This window comes from Protopterus annectens, chromosome 13.part0 (assembly GCF_019279795.1).
Source record: "Protopterus annectens isolate FY-2018-M chromosome 13.part0, PAN1.0, whole genome shotgun sequence".
NCBI classification, from domain to species: Eukaryota; Metazoa; Chordata; order Ceratodontiformes; family Protopteridae; genus Protopterus; species Protopterus annectens.
The window spans coordinates 169310736-169328034 of NC_056747.1; the positions used below are offsets into that span (position 1 = coordinate 169310736).

The window sequence follows — 17299 nt, forward strand, 5'->3', positions numbered from 1 at the left end:
CAATACTACCTTTATTAGGGACTATACAATAAATGGCCATTGGTATTCAAAATCACGCATGCTGAATGGACACATAATCAGAGTGCCCATTGTAAACCGGGCATAGCCCAATAAAAAAACAAAAGTCCAGCTGATGAGGTCTTGTTCATCAGCCAGCTTTCTATTGGTATATGCTATTTTAGTTTGACTAAATATGGGGAATAGAATGGACATTCTGAAAAAGTCTGGACCGTTGAGACTTATGATTACCAGTAATACAATTGCTCATACTACCTACAACAGAATGCCCAATATTTTCATCAGTTTTTGCCTGTACCATGTAAATTTTGTTGATTTTTCATAAAATCACTGAGGATTTTTGTCAGTCAATAACACAAGACATTACAATTTTTATACGGTTTGCAATCATATCAAAGAACAAAATAATTTCTGATTAAAATACCGAACCACAACCACGAAAAAAATGCCGTAAATCACAATGTCAAATCAGCTGAATGAATTCAGTTGATTCGACATTAAAATTGAACACATTAAGTGATGTCTGTGTAGGAGCGTAGAAACACTAAACACTTGGCTTTACTGGAAAGGCTCACCCATATTCTGCTACAGTTTGCTGTAAGGGAAAGTTTAGTTTGCTTTTTACTTGTTGTTTTTTGTATTACTTTATTGCCTTTTTCTATTTTGTATACTGTGATTTGTTTTCTTTACACTGTGTTATACTTGTATTCTGCTTTTAACCATATACTAAAACTTGAAAAGAGACCACAGCCTGTCTCTTACGAGTCAGACAGAAATTTTTCCTACTCTCCCACCCGGTTACTGTTGTGTTCTTAAACACCATGGTCTTTCTAGTTGCCTGCCCCTTATGTTAATTTGACCATATATCTCATTTTCTCTCTGCTTTTACTGGCCGGACTGAGTAAGCACAAAATTTTCATTTTGTGAAATCACTCCCCTTCAACTATTTAAATTTATTGGTCATCTTACTGTATTCCAAAGTACCAGAATACAAAAGTGACCACCCCATTTCACACTATTTTGCTGTTTTAAAAACAGTGACTCTCCATTAAAACTTAACATTTAGACAGGTAAAACTTAAGTTACCTACTTTCACATCTAACTCCTCTAGTGCACACTGCAGTGTTTAGGATAAACCATTCTTTTCATCGTACCTTTAAGCATCTATTGCAAGACCACCAGTTATTGTAGAGCCCACATTCTGCCTCTCAGTAGTCAGCTTGGGATTAGTGCTTCTGTTTTCTCCTGGTGAGAGAAGGAGTACAGTTACATTATTTCCTGGAGACTGCTGATCACCAGAAAGCTCAATAACTGCTTTATAGGTGACAGCTTAAAATCTGTGTTTATAGTCTGATCCTGGTGAGAGTAGGAGCAGTGTGCATTGATTCCTGACTCTTTCTGGTTGGAGAGTGAGTGTCTGTGCTTAACATACCTGACTGGTCTGGTTGCTATTCGAGGCATCTACCAGAAAAAGGCTACAAGCCTGCAGACTCTTGTATAGTCTGGAACAAGACTGTGGATCACCAAACAGGCCGAGGCCTGCTTTTCTTCTTGGGATTGGTACTAAAACTAGCTAGTTTTAGCTAGAACTAGCCAGTTTTTTAGTTTCAGCACTCAACTTGTGCTCAGCACTTGCTCAGAACTCATTGTAAGCACTTAATAAACTAAAAATTACTACAGCACTCGACTTTCCTCACTTGTCAAGAGGAAAACGGTTCTTAGTAAATTAATAAGCATCTGTCCAGACATGCCAATGGGTCAGCTCCCGGTGTTTTCTCCTTTCCACCGGATGAATCTGGGCGTCTTGGGGCAATGTAGCAATTGCTTCAGGTACACTGACAACCCTCTACTCCTACCACCCAACACTACAACTTGTGAGAGATGCACTTATACAGCTAAACTGGAAGCCAAGCTCTCTCCAGCCAAAACTGGACTAGACAGTCAAGAGAAGGATAACACCTGTACCACACCACACTCAACACATAGTCCTTCAAAACCCACACTACCAAAACCCACACATAGAAACAAACCACATACCCACATTCACGGAGGCTCTCAATAAAAATCTGCCAAAGCAACAGAGACCTCCCCAAGCTGAAACTCAGACAACCACCACCCCACAACACTACTCAAATAACACACAGCCCACAAAATCAGTGTGCCACTCAACCTCAGCCCATAAGGCAAACCAATGTACCCAAAAAACTACTCATAGGTGACTGTATAGTCAGGCACACTGATGTCTCACCAGGCTAAACAAGGAGAAAGTTCCTGTCAGCTGCCTGTCGGGTGCCAGGATCCGCCACATAACACACGCACTCAGGTCACTCCACAACAAGTACAAATATGACTCTGCCATTGTCCATGTTGGTGTGAATGATCTGAAACGTATCTCCCTGAACTACATGAAAAGAGATATGGAGGAGCTCTCGGATCTTGTAGCCCAGGAGGGTATGACCCTAGCCCTGTGTAGCAATCCTGTCATCGCCCAGAATGATACCACAGTACAAGAACAAAATAATTGACTTCAACAATTGGCTAAGCTTCTGGTGTCATTCTAAGGGGATCCAGTATCTGTCTGCCTGGGACGACATGGTCGACAGACCACGATGCTTTGCCAGAGATGGCCTGCACCCGTCACCCCTGGGATTCCAGATACTGGCTAAGGCTCTTGCCACCCCTATAGTGCCTTTTTTAGGCAAGGTTCAAATGCTAACTTTGCCACCGTAACAGGTACAAGCAAGCAAACTCTGAGGGTTAATGCTTCTCAATGCTACAAGTCTAAACCTCAAAATGCACTCACTCGAAGCACTCCTTAAAATGGAGAACATCGACATCTGTGCGGTGACAGGAGGCCTGGTTCAAGCGACAGGGAGTACCACCAGATTACCAGGCTATAATTCATACCACACCTTTTGGCCACCTAACCTGGACCAAAACATCAAAGGCGGAGGCATGTCCATATTCATTAAGGATAGCCACACCTCCGGCCTAGTTGCTCAACATAATGCATCCAAAATTATCCAAGTGCAACAGTGGGCAAGACTGCAATCCAGGTTGTAGCTTGTTACTGATCCCCCACTATCCCCCAGGATTCTCACTCTTCATTTCTTAAGATACTGGAAAATATTAAGGTACAACTCAATACCTTAATTATGGGCGATTTTAACTACCCCACCATCAACTGGGAAAACTACTCATGTACCAACTCATTCACACGTTTTCTGGAATTCATAAATTTCAACGCCTTGGATCAGCTTGTCCACACCCCCACCAGGGGCAACCATATCCTGGACCTAGTCATTTTCAATATGGATAACCGGTGTTTCATGCCAGAGGTCAACTCCTCGCTGGTCAGATCCGACCAGAAGCTAATCACTCTAGACATTCATATCCCACCCCACCCCCCTAATTAAGGAAACCACCATCAAAAACTACTCCAAAGCCAACTTCATTCTTCTTAAGACAGAAGTGGCAAACTTCATGACACCCATGCAGACGGAAAATAGAGGTATGACTGCTGAATCTTACACAAATACACTGTATAAGCACATACGAGTGCATGGATTGTGCCATCCCCAAAAGAACCAAGACGCTATCCTCCTAAAAAAGGAAGTTAATCCGGTGGTCCTCTGCCATAAACAAACTCTACAACAAAAGGAAGCTGTTGCAAAAAAGAGAGTAAAATCCTAAGATTGGAGGAACTCCCTGGTCAGTCTCAGCAAGAAGCTAAGATCCCTCAAAATCCTCCAAAGCCAGTTATGAAAATAAAATCACCACTGACTCCAAAGACAACCACAAGGCATTCAACAGCTATGTCAAGAATCTCAATGGCAACACTCAGATCTGCTCTGAGCTACAGCACAATGGCACTAGATATACAGAACCAACCGATATTGCCAACATCCTGGGAGATAGATACAGTGCTAACTTTACCCCCCTCTCATCCTCCAAAGGGCCCATCTTAATACCGGAAGAATGCAAAGCCCCTGTAATCATGGATAAACAAGTAAAGACAGCGCTGGCCAAAGCCAAGAACACAGCATCCATGGGACCAGACAACATTCCCAGGCTGCATACTGCACGAACTACAGAACAAACTGGCACCCCACCTAAGTACCATGTTCAATCATAGCCTCACCTCAGGCTATGTGCCTACTGAATGGCACACAGTGGCAGTTATCCCACTCCACAAAGGGGGTGCCACCACAGACCACGGAAACCACTGCCCCATTAGCCTGACTAACCTGGTCTGCAAGGCCATGGAACGTATCATCTTGGAGCTTATAAACAAAGACATAGGTAACCTCCAAACCCTGGACACCACTCAATTTGGGTTTGTAAAAGGTAGAACATGTCTACTAAACCTGAATGACATCTTTGAAGCAGTCACTAGAGCCGTAGACGAGGGCAAGGTGGTGCACACACAGCCTATCTTGACCTCTTCAAGGCTTTCAATACCATCCCCCACTATGGAATTATAGATAAACTCACTAAACTGGGCATAAATCCCCATGTCACAACATAGGTGGCCAACTGGCTCACTGAGAGAACCCACACAGTAAAAGTAGCCGACTCCAAGTCCATCTTCAGACCAGTGACGAGTGGAGTACAATAGGGTTTGGTCCTGGGTCCTCTCCTGTTTGGCATCTACTTCTCTGAAGTGCAGGCCAATACAAAAGGTCTTTGGCTAACAAAGTTCGCAGATGACTGCAAACTGGGAGCCATAACAGAATCACCTAATGATGTAGACATTCTACAAAAGGGCCTCACAGAGACAGATGTTTGGTGTCCATGTTATGGCCTCAAGCTCAATGCCGAGAAGTGCACTGTCATCCCCTTTGGGAAAAACTCAGCACCCATGAACTACCACATAGGTGGTAGCTCACTAAATACTAAAAGTGTGATAAGAGACTTTGGGACACAGGTGGACAGTAGTGTCTCCTTCAATAACCACATTGCCACAGTAGTCAGGAAATCCCTCTACATGGCATGCCTCATCACAAAAGGGTTCACCTCTAGAAAAAAGAAGGTCATTGTTCCTCTCTACTCATCCATCATCACACCCATTATAGAGTACAATGTCCCGCTTGGCATGCATCTCACAACACACCTACAACAATTTGAAAGGCCACAGAAATTCCTCACAAAGAGGATTACCGGCCTCAAAGAGTAAGTAGACCATCTCAAAAAACACTCCAGCTCTACTCAGTCGCATATTGCCTACTCAGAGGTGATCTCTGCCTAACATGCAAAGCTATGTCAAACCCAGAGCTGTTGGACATGCTACACTTAAAGAAATCCCAACCTCTTTGAACCACACACTCCAAGGACCTAAACCTTGTCACCACAATAAACAGAACATGCTGGCGGGATAGATTCCAGCCCCAGAGACTTCCCATACTCTGGAACAAACTACCCACGCATATCAAGCAAAGCTCCTCATTGTCCCTCTTTAAGAAAAATCTTGACGACTGGATGGGAAATAGAAAATTCACCCTGGGGTTCACTTCTGTGGCACTGCTTGACAGGGGCACAGGAAAATAATTTTCTTGGGTGGCGAAAGACAGGAAACCTTTTTGGCTAGGCTTATATAGGCCTCAGGGGCGATAGCTTAGTACCTACCTATGAACTACTACACCTAACATCATGTTTTTGAAGGGGGGCAAGCACCCCTGCACCATCCTGTGGAGGCTGCACCCCACCAACCCCTGCTAACTATATATTCCAACTCTGAGATCGCACTACAGTGAGGAAAGGGATGAATTTCCCGAACGCACTGTACCAAGATCTCTGACAGTACTAAGAGTTCATGTCAGCAATTGCGGATATGAACTTTCAACACTGAGGTGTTCAGCAAGATGGACATTCAAAAATCCAACTTTTGAATGTTCCATCTGCAACAATCTCCATTTGTGATGTTCATGGTACACGTTATTATACATATATGCAATTTGTATCATTATTCATTTCTTTTTAGAAGGGTAAAAAACTGCAGAAACATGCAACTTTAAAATTCTAAACATGCTCATTCTTGTTGTAAACATTATTATTGCACACATCATTTATTCACCAAATTAGACCCATTACCTACTGGAGATGACCCAATGTTACTTTATGTGTCTCTGAACTACATTTACGTCCTGACAACTTTAAATAGTATTTTGTACTAATCTTTCATTTATCTCCCAGGCTGGGCCTTAAATTTGTCATACTTGGTCAGTGTCCTAATCCTAGTAAACAAACTAAACAAAAAATAAAATATAAATAAATAAATAAATAAATATGTATTCTGTTGTTTTTCCACTGACCTGAGTTATGGCTACAAAGTTAAAACAATGAAATACAGCAGCAGTACACAAGAGTACTATTTTGTCACCCTGTAATCTTTTTTTTTCCCCAAAAAACATTTTTATTTTGTTTTCATTATAAACATATGCAAATGTAAAAATAAATAAAATAAAACAATAACAAAACTATTTACAATATTTACATTCATCCATGATAAACAATCATTTTATCCATAAAAAGTTATCAGTATCTGTTCAAAAGGTTTTCCAATTTTTGCCATGCTATTTTTTATGAGTAATGTTATGAGTTCTATAACAAATGGTTTGCAGTTCTTTTTTGCAAACAACTTTTTCTAAATTAATAAATTCTTTAAACATCAAATCTTGTTTACTTTTCCAGTTCAAAGCAATAACTTTTCTGGCAATTGCAAGAATTGACCAGAGTAACTGAATCTAAGATTTAGGTATTACATTAGTTATAGGAACACTACAGGATTAGTGAGTTAGAAATATGACAGTTATCAGACCATAAAGCTTTTACAAAATATCTGAAGTCTTTCCAGTATTGAACAACATTTCTACATTCAATGAACATGTGAACCCAGATGGCCTCTAATAATTCATCACATTTCCAATATTTACTTTCACTGCTTTTGAGTATAAGATTTATTTTATGTGGAGTATAGAAACTCTTGCTCATAAATTTCCATATATACAATGTCCAATATAATGAAGAAGAGGTACCATACGTAGATTTCAATAACAGTTTTTTGGATTCATCAGATATTTGTTCTCCAGTAATCTTTACATAGTAATTCCAACAATCTGAGTCAAACTTTAGGGCGTCTTCTCTTAGTATCTTACAGATAGGTGAGATACTTAATTTTTGATCATCTGTCTTTGCAAGACACCTAATAAAAATCTGGATCAAACTAGGTATACATTCAGTCTCAAGGTTGATTGATACTCTCATTTTGTTTTTTATAAACTGTCGTAATGAGTGTATAAACAACCATCTTGACTATTATCAAAACTAAATAGAAGAGAGTTTAGTGGTTTAATATTCTTATTTTCAATAAACTGATGCCAGAATATCAAGTTATTTTGTTTTAATTTTTGCATCTAGAATCTAGGCAATCAGGGGAGTATGCTATAGGGAATATAAGAAATAGGAATTGTTTAATGTTGTAATTACAATCAATTATATTTTTAAAGTTATTAAATATTTGATTAATACTATAAGAAAAATTATCAAACTTCTTATTAAATAAACAAAATTCACATAAAAGCCAATGAATGCTACTTATTCTGTATTCTTCCTTAAATTGATTTCCTACAGTTCTGACATCAGTTATATGAATCTCATGTATTACTTTCCAGCCAGATACACAGGTAGGTGAGATCCAGTGTAATATTACATTAATTATAACTGATTTGGAATAAAGATCTAAGCTATGGAATGATATCCCATTACTGGTCCAAGCTCTAATGTGCCATTTATATGCAATCCTAGGTTTTAAGGGGAACCATAAAAACTTAAGCAGCATGGAATCTAATTTTTTAAATAGGTTTTTGGGAGGGGGTAGTATCAATGACTGTATATAAAACAAAATTTTAGGTAAAATTATCATTTTAATTAGAGAGAGCCTATCCTCCATTGTGAAGAACATTTTATTCCATTTTTTTATTAATTCACTAATGGTGGTTATTAAATTATTGCAGTTTAGTTTAACACACTCTTTCCATGTATTCTTTATATTGACACCCAAATATTCTAATACAACATTCTCCCAATTAAACAGGCTATGCTCTCTTAGGGTTTTTTGTTGATCTTTTTGTTAATTAGTACTGTTTTGCATGTATTATGACTAAATTTAAGCCCTGAAATTCTTTCAAACTTGCTTAAGGTATTTATAACATCATGCAAAGAACCATCATCATCACCCAATGTTAACAACATATCATCAGCAAATAACTACAACTTAGGACAATAGTCCTTATAAACTTGAAAGCCTTTTATATTTTGCTTGTTTCTGATATATGTAGCAAAAGGTTCCACTGAAAGAGCAAACAATAATGGTGACAAAGGACAACCTTATCTAGTTCTCTTGAGGATTTCTAGTGGTGAGGAAAACATGATCCAATTTTCACATAAGTGTGTGCCCCACTATAAATTTTCAATAATAATGACAAAATCTGAGGAGAATTCAAAACCAATTGAATTCTTTGTAGATAACACCAACTAATAGAATCAAAAGCCTTTTCTATGTCTAGGCTGATAATAGTTAGTTGTTTTTTTTGTATTTGCATGCTATGTCTATTAATAGTAATTTAATAATGTTATCTTGCACTCTTCTATGAAGAATGAACCCTGTCTGATCACTATGTATTAGATTAGGTAATATTTTCTTTATTCTATTAACTAATATTGTCATGAAAATGTTACAAATAGTGTTTAGTAACAAAATTGACCTATATGAATCACATGATTTGGGGTCCTTACCTTGTTTTAAACTGTGGGAGATAATTTAATATTTCCATGATGGGCGTTATACATTTTTGCTTAACCATAGTAAAGGCACTCATCATTTTCTTTATTATATATACAGGAAAACTATTATACATGTCAGGAATTATTCCATCCAGTCCTGGAGCTTTATCATCTTTTAAATTTATTTCCCCTTTCACTTCTGTTAGTGTTATTTATTCAATATGTTATTTTATTGCATTAACACCTTAGCAGTTATATTTTCTTGAATAAAAGTATTTTACATTATCTGTTTCCAAAAGTGGTGTGTTATTTTTTTATATCTTTACAGTAGTTTTTGAACACTTCTAATATGCCCATTAAGTTACATGTACTTTTAACTGAACCATCACTTTTACATTTAATCTCAATAAGATTTTGATTGTTTATTTTTTGGACCTTACTGCTATTTTATGTAGATATTTAGGATTTACAGCATAAGATTGTAATTTCAAATTTTCCAGGTTTATGGCTACCTTATGATTCAGAACTTCCAAGTATTTTTGATTTAACTTAGTAATTTTGTTATGTGCTACTTTATTTGGTTTTGCATCCATTTTTATCTTGTCTATGTTTTTTTTTATTAAGTCTAAAAGTTTTGTCCCACTCTCTCCTTTTTTTAAGATACCAAGATTTTATTCTACCATATATATAAACTTTAAAGGTGCCCCATAGTATAGTATCAGTCATTTTACCATTATCATTTGTTTCCATAAACATGTCTATTTCTTTCATTATCCATTCCCTAAAGTCTTTTAACTTAGTTATACAAGTGGGAATTCTCTGTAGAAATCTTGAATCATCTGTATGCATAGTTAAAGCAAAGTTTACAGCATTATGGTCTGAAAGTGGACAAGTCATTATAGATACATCACTTACTTTTGAGTATATATTATTTAATACAAATACCTTATCAACGTTTGTGTACCAAACCGATATGAATAGAGTATAGAGTATAGAATAAGGAATAATGTTCTCTTAGACCATGTATATCTTTAAGGTCCATCTGGTTTGCAAGGTCACTTAACTTCTTGGCTTGAGATGTTAGTTTTATTTTACCATTTTCAGAAGTATCATTGCCTGATAATAGGCAGTTAAAAATCACCTTTTGCTATAACATCTCCTTTTGCATTTAAAGTAATCAGGTCCAGATATTTGTCGACATATTTAGTACTTAAGTCCTAGTATCCAGTATGTATTAATCAAAGTATAATACTTCCTATTCCAAAATAGCCATGCTTAGCATCCCATCTTTATCTGAAATTGTATCTATAATTCTTGGCATAGTATAAGTATTTTTCCAGAGAATAAGAGTGCCCCTTATTTAGTCTTAAAACATGAATCAGCCAGCATGGTATGGCCATTAAATGAGTATTTTTGTAGGTCTTTTTTTAATAGATGGATTTCCTGTAAAAAGATGATCTGGGCTTTATGCATTTTGATATATTTAAGCAAACCAGCTCTTTTGACATTATTGCTCAAACCATTAATATTTAATGATAAACATTTATAAGCCATTGACTATAATGTGTATGTTGTTACTGACTGAAAGACCTTCCTTCCGTGTTGACTTGAAATCTACTGAAAAACTTACTTATCATGGATGTATAACGTGTATTGAGCACTACCTTCAAAAATCCATAACGATTTACAAACACATACATGAAACAAAGTTTTTGGTTTAGTTTAAAACTTAACTAAACCATCCACCCACCACCTCTCCAACACCAAAAGACACAAATTATCCATCTCTGCTTAGAATATAGTATAAAAATAAACAAAAAAAAAGCATTATGAAAGCAACTAAAGAAATCTGAGGCCATGAATTATAAATTAAAATGAGTGTCCAATATAACTGAAGCTATATGAATGTGTTACATATAATAATAGCACCTCTGATAAGTAGATATGTCAGAAATACACATCAGATCAAAGTATGTATAAACATTAGAAGCTGAAGGTTAAGAAGATTGTCAATATTTCCAAGACTTTTCAAGAAACATCGGATGTTTTAACCATGGTCAGTCATCTAACATTTTTCATGTAATTATCTGTTGAATATATATATATATATATATATATATATATATATATATATATATATATATATATAAAAAACACTTATAACAAAAAAAGCCTCACAACCCTCTGTTTAGTTAAAGCTTTAGTTATGTAACATAAGTCCGATGTTAATATGAATAATGAGTTTTCTAATGCAGCTCCTAGCTCATTTGATGTCATTTAGTTACTAAAAGTGTCACTGAATCTGCAGAATGTGTGCATCTATAAAAGAACATATGCTATTAGAAGTAACAGCTGCCTCAAATCAGAAGTCATTTTATAACATTTCAATCATTTACTCACCAATTAACCAGACCAGAGAAAAAAAAAAAAGAACCTAGTATATGTGTGTGTGTGTGTATATATATATATATATATATATATATATATATATATATATATATATATATATATATGTGTGTGTGTGTATATGTGTGTATATATATATATATATATATATATATATATATATATATATATATATATATAAAATAGAGCCACCTATAAAACCATTAATGTTCTGTAGTAATGTTTATATGCGTCTAAACAAAGTCTAAAACATCTACTTAGAAACACTAATTAGAAACATATTGTTACCCCACTAATGACCCACTAGAAAAAAGCACTTTGGTATTAAATCAAATTATACTACTACTGAAGAATTAAAAGACAGATATAATTTGTAGTTATTTAAAAGGGAAAAGTATGTAAAGTACTAATAGTGGGGAAACGAGAGAAAAGGAACATTAGTAACAAAAAGGAAAAGGAAGAAAGGAGAGAAATAATGTTATTTAAATACTTAGTACCATATGTAATTAGAAGAAGTAGATATAGAAAGGAAAACAAAGTTAATAATAAAGATGATTCACATTACCTTACAGTAAAGAAATTTTCCAGAGATTTTCCAGAATCAAATACATTATGATTCATAAAACAAAGCATTTAAAATTAGAAGGAATTTATTCATTTGTCCTTTAGTTTCTTAGTTTTGTTTGCTCCTTCCTTCAGAGATCATCCATTTTTTGTTGCCTGTCTCTTCAAACTCTGGGATGACCATTCCATTTCTTCTATGTCAGACAGTATTTTCTTCTTCTGGATAAATTCTACTGCTTCTTGTAGGGAATCAAAGATCTTCACTCCTTCTGGCAAGGTTATTTTTATTCTTGCAGGAAAAAGAATTTGAGCTTTAATATTGGCTATTTTCAAGGACTTAGAGGAATACGCTCCTTTCTTCTAGATATGACTGTAGGGGTGTAGTCATTGTCAAAACAAATAAGTTTTTCACCCATTTTGATAGGAGAATTAGTCCATGCTGATTTCAGTTGTCTTGTGAGGAAAGAAATTTAACTATTATAGACCTGGGGTTAAAGCCCTCTCATTTCCAAAAGAGAGGGATTCAGGCATGTTTAGTGCTGATGAAAACCACTTATTGAGGAACTGAATCATGTTAGCGCCCTCTTCTTTCTCAGGAATTCCATATATTCTTATGTTATTCCTCCTTGATCTACTTTCCAGGTCTTCCAGTTTCTCAATCAGCCTGTTTTGTTTCAGAAGAAATTCATTGTGATGTTCATTTTCTGTCACTCTAGTATCCAAGGTCAATTATGGTCTCCTCTAAGGCAAAAATCTGTTCAGATTTTTTTTTTAGTATTCCATTTAGACGTTCCAGTTTACTGCATTCTTGTTTGATAATAGCCATTTTGTTTTCAAATCTGTCCATTTTTAGTGACAGTTCTTGGATGTTTGTTATTATAAGATGTTCTTTCTTCACTGCACTCTCCTGGTGTGGGATCTTCGAGTTGCTCATGTTGAGATCTCCAGTAGAAAACTTCTTGATAGGAATAATTAAAAAAATTCTCTTGACTATGTATTCATTTTTAGAAAATAATAGAGAGTTTTGTTAATCTATTTTTTAGTATACTGTAAGTTAGATTTTTCTAAAAATTAAAGTATATTTCCTGTTAGGATATTAAAATCTAAGCAGAGCTATGGATTTCTGCTGCATCTTGGCCATGCCTCCATGTCACCCTGTAATCTTGCCTCACTAGTGAGTTAATATATCAGTCTGCAATAACAGCCCAGATGTTTATCTCAGTACAGAACAGATGAATGTGGTTTCAATACCTAAACCATTGTTTGCAAGAGGAAAATGAGACATTTTATTTTTGCCTTGATATCAAAAGGCAGTTCACTGAAGGTCAGCAACTCCAAGGTACTGGTACGGCCAGACAGAGCAATACCCCCAACAAATAAGACTACTAGTGTGGCCAGACAGAGCAAGATCCTCAACAAATAAGACTACTAGTGCGGCCAGACAGAACACTACCCCCAAACAAGACTACTAGTATGGTTAGACAGAGCAATACCCCCAACAAATAAGACAGTTTTCGTTTGGAAATAATTTACTTATTAATATTTGATAAATGAGCACATGAACTGTCTGAGGACCCCTTTTAACCATGAGCTAGACCATCGACACAAAGAAAAATATGCCAAAAAGGGAACAAAAAATGACTTAATGACAATTTCAAGAGAATGACACCTGTATGGCACAATTGCAAGACAGACATTACACAAAATAATTTGAATGACATAAGACAGACACAAAAACAAAATTTCTTCAGATTTCAGACTCAAACATAATAGTTAAAAACATCTCAGCATTTTGTCAAAAATCCATCTATCCATCCACACCCCCTTTTTCCCATTTATGTACATGGAGCTAGGAAGTCAGTTCAACTGTGAATCATACAGAGCCAAGGTTGATACCGCTGGATGGCTAAGCCCTGCAACAGTTGCTCTTTCATATCATACACATGCACATACCTATGGCCAATTCAGAGTGTCCAACCCCACCTACTGCATGTCTTTGAAATGTGAGAAGAAACCATAGCACCCGGAGGTAACCCACATGAATACATGGAGGCCATGGAAACTCCAAACAGAAAAAATACAAAGGATCACTGGTAATTCTTACAAATAGGAATTAAAAGAAAAATAAGACAAGTATTTTTGTAATCATAAGAAGTCAGGAGATGAAAGGTTAGCTGATGGGCAAAGTTCAAACTAACCACAACTCCTATACAATTGGCACCTGTAGTGGTCTGGGAAGAACAAATTTGTCTTAGCTTTAAAAACAGTGGGGTTAGACTCATTTCTGATGACAGGAGGAAGAAAAGTTCTCCCACCCAGCTGGTTGTGACGGATCCACACAGTCTACCTGAATTTTAATGCCTCAAGCTATTGAACTGCTGTGTGTGTGTGTGTGTGCTTGATGTTAGATAGGTTATGCTGCTAATTAAGTAATGACATGATATGCTGCTAATTAAGTAATGACATGATATGCTGCTAATTAAATAATGACATGACATGCTGCTAATTAGGTTAATACATGATATACTGTTTTATATCATGAATAAATATATGAAACCTGAAAGAATCATGCTTCAAAGGCAGGCCTTGCACACTGATATTGGTATAACTGAACTCCAGTTAACCTTTGAAGTTGTTTGTCAGCTTAAAAGATGTTTACCAAAAGATGGGGGATTTCAAAGAGGAACTAAATCACAAGTTTGTGGGCTAACTGTCTTCTGAAAGGAAGAAGTAATGTATAAAACTAGACATTATATCACGAGTTTGTGGGCCAACTGCCCTCTGAAATGAGGAAGTAATGTATAAAAGTAGAAGATATTACGGGACTTGTTGACAACTTAGGAAATGATTTGTAATGTTCTAAGATATTTTGATCAGCTCATGATCAAACTGGTGATCTGAGTGTCATCAACCAACAGTTTATGATTAAACTGTTGGCCTAGGTGTCATCAGGCGAACTCACTGACCCTATGGCATATTTTACCTATAAAAGGCTCAGAGGCTGTCAATAGATTGGAACTCATCATCATCCGGATCTGATTGAAACAAGAGCCTGAACTGAGCATACAGCATTGCCTGCCAGTGTCGGCCCTGTCTTGACTGAACAGATAGCTGTACTGAATAGGTTTGGAGTCCCCCTATCAGTGGCAAAGATGATATTCTTAATGCATATGCTTGTAAGTACATGATTTAATAGTTATTTTATGTGATAGGTTATAGGATAGATTTTGCATGTTAATGTGATAGGTTATAGGATAGATTTTGCATGTTAATGTGATAGGTTATAGGATAGATTTTGCATGTTAATGTGATAGGTTATAGGTTAGATTTTGCATGTTGACTAGTCAATTGTTTATTATTGTCACAACCTTAATTGTTAAAAGCTTCAAAATAAAATTGCTAAGTTTGAGCCTTGGTCTCTTGTGTCATCTCTAATACTGTATTAACCACAGAATTTAGTAATCTGACTAGAACAGTTGGCGCAGCGAGCAGGGTCTGTGGTTTGCAGTAGATATGTCACAACAGCCAATGTTTCTTCCATTTAAGCACATAGGTGTAGGGTTAAATAAGAAACAATCTACAGATACCAAAAGTAAGGGAGGGGCAAATACTGAGTTTCCAGCATTGTTTGGAAGATGGGACCCCTTGCTAAGGTATTAAGTCAGGTTTCACCTCCACCTTCTCCAAAATCCTCACCAGTAAAACCAGTAGACCCTGAGGAGCTGGCAAAGGCCTTATCAGGTTTAAAATTGGAGGATAAGGGAAAGAAGGTGAAAGAGGGAGTGGGAGCAGCTGGATGGCTGTTCTTTGAAGCAATACAGGAGTTAGACAAGGATGTTGAAGATTTAAAAGTAAAAGTTCTAGACTTAGAAGAGCAATGTAAAGAGCATGCACACACTCACCGATTGGATAGGGATGCCTTGGAAAAGGCAGATGTGGAATTGGCTAAGGTAGGACAGGATGCAGAGCATTGGAAAACTAATTCAGTGACTCTGGCCACTCGGGTAATACAACAGCGCAGGCAATGGAAGGGGAGAGGTTCACGGAAACCACCCTCTAGGCCTAGAGTGCGTGCTTTGATATGTAAGGCAGAGTTTGACCCTGAAGAATGGGAGGGAGATCTCCCTTCTTCTGATGAGATGAATGATGATTTTGAAATAATAAATTCCCCATCAGTGAGTGCCCGACCAATTGTAGAGAAAAATTCAATACATGCTGGGGGACAACCACAGCAGTGGGTGGAGGTGCGCAGTTATTCCCAGACAGAGTTATTAAAAATAATTCAAACTTATAAGCAAAAGCCTGGGGAGACCCTCTTGGCTTGGTTTCTCCGGGTCTGGGATACTGGGGGAGAGGCGGTGTCACTGAGTGATGAAGAAATGCATCAGTGCGCCTGTTTAGTATTTCACCCCCGGCTGAAGCAAATAGTGAACAATTGTGACCATAAAGACCCTCATATCAATACATTGGTGGTATGGTTAGCTTCCGCCTTTCGGGCCACTTGGCCGGATGCTACAGGAGTAGCAGAGGAGCATAAATCCTGGAAAACAATAGGTGAAGCAATTCAACAGCTAAGGGAAATGGCTATGTTAGCAACTATTTACTCCTTAGAGACTTTAAATGGGGAGTTGCATATTCCAAAAGGGCCAGATGGACAAATCTTTACTGGTAATATGAGAAATAGGTTAATTAAAAATGCCCCACAATGGTGGAAAGGGCAGCTAATGGCTGCCTTGGCAGGGTGTATTGGCCAACCAATATGGGATGTAATGTCTACTTTAAACCAGTTGGCAGAACTGGTAGAAGAAAAGAGCAGAGGAAAGCCAGAAAGGCAAATGCAGACAAATCAAAAACAAGGGTAGTGAAAAGTAACAAGAAAGCAGATGTTTCTAGATTTGTTAAGATGGGGGGTGGAAGCTGCAGAAATAGATGGAATAACTACAGAGGAGTTATACAAAAGATGGAAGCAGAAGCAGAAAGGAAAGGAATCAGACCTTTCAGGTAAACAAACCCCTGCAAAAGCCCAATCAGAAGTACCACTGAAGGGAAGAAAGGATGGAATCAGTTGTATCCTGACATCCCTACTGATGAGGAGCTAGCACAATGGCAGATGGGAGAGTTCACTGATGAAAGAGATTGGGGAGAGAAGGGGTGGAAAACCCCGACGGAAAAAATGGAAGCAAATTGACTAGAAGGCAGGTCCCCAGTAGCTAGAGGCACAGTTAGAGCCATTACACCTGGGGACCACGCCTACGTGCCTCTTACCATTTTTGGAGGGAGGACCACAACACGTAATGGCTTTGGTAGATACCGCTCAGAAATAACTATTTTGCAGGTAACCCCGTAAATTTCGTGGACAGTCTGTAGAGATTGATGGTTATGGGGGCTAAGACAGTGGGTGTAAAAACCAAAGTAAGAATAGCCTTTGGGGATGGTATTCCTATTTTCATTGTAGCTGTAATAGCTCCCGTACCAGAACACATTGTGGGAATAGATGTCCTAAAGGGTAGGACCTTAGAAACTACGGTAG

The 17299-nt window shown here is 37.2% G+C and overlaps 1 protein-coding gene and 1 long non-coding RNA gene across 2 annotated transcripts in view; one reads left to right on the forward strand and one right to left on the reverse strand.

Moving 5' to 3' along the window:
* ARHGEF18 (Rho/Rac guanine nucleotide exchange factor 18) overlaps positions 1-17299 on the reverse strand; it is a 2448098-nt gene that overhangs the window by 410221 nt on the left and 2020578 nt on the right. The window lies entirely within an intron of this gene.
* Positions 14790-15178, forward strand: LOC122817681. Its single transcript, XR_006367314.1, has 2 exons — positions 14790-14981; positions 15016-15178. It is a non-coding gene; the product is annotated as an uncharacterized LOC122817681 (long non-coding RNA).